A 4,827-nucleotide genomic window follows, 5' to 3' on the forward strand; every position below is an offset into this window, starting at 1 on the left:
CACATTTAAGAGTAGGCTTAAGACTTTCCTCTTTGATAAAGCTTATAGTTAGGGCTGGCTCAGGTGAGTCCTGAACCATCCCTTAGTTATGCTGCTATAGGCCTAGACTGCCGGGGGATTTCCCATGATGCACTGGGCTCCTCTCTCCTCTACTTTCTCTCCCTCTGTATGCAACCTCATCCCATTATTGCATGTTACTAACACAACTTCTCCCCTTTCTGGTAGTCTTGTGCTTTCTCGTCCCTCTCCTCTCTCCTCCTATCACTTCCTGCAGGTTTTCTGGCTCTGGAGCTGTGGAGTCTGGATCTGTGGTTGCGGGTCACCTGCTGCCCCCGTGTTCCTGCTCGACACCCTCTGCTGCAACGACTATTGTTACTAGTCCTATTATTATTATTATAATCATTAACATTACGATTGTTACCATTAACACTACTATAAATATCTGTACCATTTTTCATTTAGTCTATAGCAACATCACCTTTACTTTCTGTACCTCTGTGTGGATATTGTGTAGGCTGCCTCTCTCTCTCTCTCTCTCTCTCTCTCTCTCTCTCTCTCTCTCTCTCCCCAACCGGTCGAGGCAGATGGCCGCCCACCCTGAGTCATGGTTCTGCTCGAGGTTTCTGCCTCTTAAAACTTTTTCCTTGCCTCTGTCGCCTAGTGCTGCTCTTGGTGGGAACTGTTGGGCTTCTGTAAATAGCATCATAGAGTACGGTCTAGACCTGCTCTTTTATGAAAAGCTGTTGTGAAAAGTTGTTGTGATTTGGCGCTATATAAATAAAATTGAATTGGATGTAAAAATCAATAACTGATGCTAATTTTAAATGTGTTGCTTTTTAACGGCACCCCTGTTTGTAGGCGTTTGTCTTTCAGATCAATCAAGAGGAGTGCCTTTGATCGTGTCTCATCTAGTACAGGGAACTGGTTCCGGTCTCGACTGTCTTGCCCTCCCTTAGTCCCGGTCTTGACTTGATCTCAACCCTCAAAGTCTTGGTCTTGTCTCGGTACTACTGTTCTTTATTTCAAAGCTACCTTAGGAGGATTTAAGATGTTGAAATTAATCAAAACTGACTCAGATGATTGGATCACTTGAGGCTGTTTATCTAATGGCTTTCTTTAAACTACCAAGATGTTGATATTCGTACCTGCTCGCCGTCGATTCCTTCCAGGCCGTCTTCTCCGTTCTCTCCCTGTAGCAACGGATGAGAAGCAACTGTCACATCTCACTGCCGTCCTTTGTTAATGTTAAGACTCCAAACTAAAATATTTGCATGAAGTATTTGTCCAAACACTCTGCAGTAAATGCAACACTTCACATCACTTCTTAGATTAACTGGCTCTAGACTTTACATTCCAGCAGCCCTGAGTCACTCACCTTGTTGCCCGAGACTCCTCGGTAGCCCTGCGGATACAAACAATAGGATTAGATCCGACAGGCCAGTAAGGACATGCTCTTTAATATTTTAAAAATTGTTCAGTCAGGACTCACAGAAAACTGGTAAATATTGGTATAAACATTTTGTCTCATGTTTACGAACAGCAGACAACTGTGGCCATGATTTTATCCTAATCTTAGATTACTACTTCTGATGTTTTGGCTCCAGCTTATTTATTTAGCTCCTTATGACACCGTGCTCCAACCACGTGATAACTGCCACCTATTTCCAGGGAAAAACGCCTAAAATAACATACCCAACATAAATCCGTAATAACTCCTCAAACATCAGGCCTCGATAAATCAATCAAAATCTATTTATAGAGCACTTTAACAGCAATCACAAAGTTGCACAAAGTGCTGAACAGAAAAGAAAAAAAAAAATAGCACATCAATTTACGGGTTATCACATACATATAATGTGTACCGTTAAAACACTAACAAATGAGTTCCTCCAAGTGTCATCCTCAAAGGTCAAAAGCCAGATGGAAGAGATCAGACAGTGAGGAAGCCTGTCTGGTGGTAACAGGAAGGGAATTCCACAATTTCGGAGCTGCCACTGCAAAAGCACGGTCCCCTTTAAGTTTGCGACGGGTTTTAGGCGCTCTCAGGAGAAGTTTGTCAACTGACCTGAGCAAACGGGTGGGTGCCTAAGGATGAAACAGCTCAGATAAATAAGGGGGGGCAAGGCCATTCAAGGATTTAAGTAAAAGAAACCACATAATTCTGGTCTCCTTTGACAGGTCAGAAGCTAAGGGATATGAATCAACTGTAAATTAATTATTTTTCTATTAAAGGAGTAAATGGAGATGCAATAAAGGAAAATATATTTTCATCCTTGCCTGGTAACATTTTTTATGCAATAAACCATCAAAACCATCATCCAACCCATTATAATGCAACAGAATATCTTCTAATACACCTAAAATACACCTGCAACTAGAGAAGAAGAAACTGATATAAAACAGTTAACACAATTTTTCAAATATATACCAGGCGAATGTCCATTGTTTGGCCATATTTACTGTTTAAAAACACTGTTTCTCTCCATACCACTGCATTCCAAGTAACAAAGCTTCTAAAACATTGAAATATTGATAAAAACAGTCAATATTCCTGTGACCAAAAGCACTCCTGTGATTTACATTCCCACAACATGAGAACAGAACATCCTGCAGGGCTGTAAGTGGGCTCTTTTTTTCTTTCCTTTGTATTGAAGAGACTATTGTATTGACTACTGTATTGTATGTCTGTGTAGCTCCTACGGGTCGCCAGCAGAGGCCAATAAAGGCTGCCTTCCCCAAAGCAATCTCACCTTCCCTCCCTCAGTATGAGCACAGAAATGAAACTCATCTGCTCCGGACCTCAACAAGATGGCGGCCGCCACTAAGACGATGTTTGTTTACACAGAGAAACAGCCGTTTTTTAACTGAATACAGCGAAAACAACAAAAGAAGGCAGCGGTTGTAACTGTATTCATTGCTGCGTTTGTTGTTGTTATTAGTCCGCTAGTTTTGTGAGTTGCGTGATTTGAGTTACACAGCTGAGAAGTGCAGACGCTAAGCTTTCGTTATAAAACGCGTGGCTCAAATCAAGCAATCTGATTGGTTCGTGGTAGTGATATAATGAGCGTATACAACAACAGGTATGACGTTGAATTCCTTTGCACAGAACCATATCACTCCAAGGCAAACAGGGTTCGAGTTATCTGAGTAATCTGAGCTTCGTGGGGTCTCGCGCTACATTTACACCTGGTATTAAAATGCGATCTGATCGCATTTTACCGGCAGAGATTAAATAAATAAATAATATGAGAGAGAGACACAGAGCTGGCTACCACAAGAGACTCTGCTCGCAGTGTGACAGGGGACAGGTAGAGACAGAGCTGCACTTTCTAACCTCATGCCTAAATATAAAACACAAAAAAAAACTTTGCAAACATTTCCCAAATATACCCCGACTTCATATCAGACACACAGAAATGCCCAAATGTGAAATAATTGCTGCAAAATATGTCTCCTCATGCCATGAAGTGAGGACAACCATTGGAACCTCAGACTGAAAAATATAAATTATAAATTATTTTGATTGATATTTTAGTAATTGTATTATTTTTACATTTGATTTTTATTTTATTTATTTCTTATTTATCAATTAATTATTTAATTTTTTGTCTCTTAATATACACACACACACACACACACACACACGTTTACAGTATTATCTATTTATTTTAATTTTTAACATATTTTTCTAACACACACACAAAACGCTTTAATTACTTTATGCTTTACTTGTTTAATGAAATGTATGGGGTTGATCGTTCTTATGTTTATATGTTTATATGATGCTTATGATTACGTGATTCAACATTCAACACACACACACACACACACACACACACACACACACGGGAAAACACAGCAGCCCCCTAATCGCCCCAGATGTCTGTGATATTGCAACAAAGTTTAAGTTTCAAAAGCCTGTTCAAAAGAGCCTGTTGCTCAAGGAGAGAAGCAATTCCGCCTTTTTTGGTAAGTATAATATTAAAGTGTCATTTTTAACGCACTGCTGGCCACCAGCACACAGGAGCAAGCATATTATCATAATTCAAGTTACCTAAGTCAATCTACTGACGCTGGACAGTTTTTAGTGGTAGCACAAAAAACAGAAACATGCAAATAGATATAAATAAATAGTTCTAATAATTATGGCCTTCCTTGTATGTTGCTTAGAAACAGTCATGCACTATGCAGCATACCGGAGCCTTGTGGAACTACTTTTCATATTCATAAAGAAATGTCTGTTGATGAAATAAAGTCAAATTGTAGTTTGTCTATTAGCCTACTTTCTTGTTGCCATACGTAACTGTTTTATAAAATGTATAATTAGAGTGGTGGCACTGCAGTGTAGCATGAGAGGAGAGATATGTGGAAGGCAACTTGTGCAGCCATGTACACTGGTTACAGAGCGATTAATGTTGTGATATAAGTTTATTTAGATGCTTGGTGTTTGATGTTTGTTTAACAACACATTATTATTTTTAAATTTTGGACTGTTAGTTGGACACAACAAGCGCTGTGAATGTGTCACTTTGGGCTCTGGGTCACTGCTGCAGCAGAATCTTTACAAACCAAACAATCACAGAGGAAAGTTTCAGCAGATTGATCCAGAATGAAAAGAATCATCAGCTGCAGTCTGAAACTGAACAGTTCAGAATGAGCTGCAGCTCAACAACTAGAGCAGCAACATCCTGCTTTACACTTAGGAGGAGGAGGAAGAATCTGAGGAGAGGAGATATAATAGTAAAACATATTACTGCTTTACGTCCTGATCATACTCACATACATTTTCAATGCAGTGCTTTTGTTTGCAGAGTATTTTAACAGTCT

The 4,827-nt window shown here is 39.7% G+C and overlaps 1 long non-coding RNA gene across 1 annotated transcript in view; it reads right to left on the reverse strand.

Moving 5' to 3' along the window:
• The window catches only part of LOC123967621, a 19,514-nt gene extending 17,923 nt beyond the window's left edge, over window positions 1–1,591 (reverse strand). The window contains exons 1-2 of the long non-coding RNA XR_006824295.1: window positions 1,376–1,591; window positions 1,146–1,190 (exon numbers count right to left, since the gene is read on the reverse strand). This is a non-coding gene — a long non-coding RNA (uncharacterized LOC123967621). The remainder of the gene's footprint in view (window positions 1–1,145; window positions 1,191–1,375) is intronic.
• Between the last annotated feature and the right edge of the window lie 3,236 nt (window positions 1,592–4,827).

Source organism: Micropterus dolomieu, linkage group LG03, assembly GCF_021292245.1.
Source record: "Micropterus dolomieu isolate WLL.071019.BEF.003 ecotype Adirondacks linkage group LG03, ASM2129224v1, whole genome shotgun sequence".
Taxonomy (NCBI): domain Eukaryota; kingdom Metazoa; phylum Chordata; class Actinopteri; order Centrarchiformes; family Centrarchidae; genus Micropterus; species Micropterus dolomieu.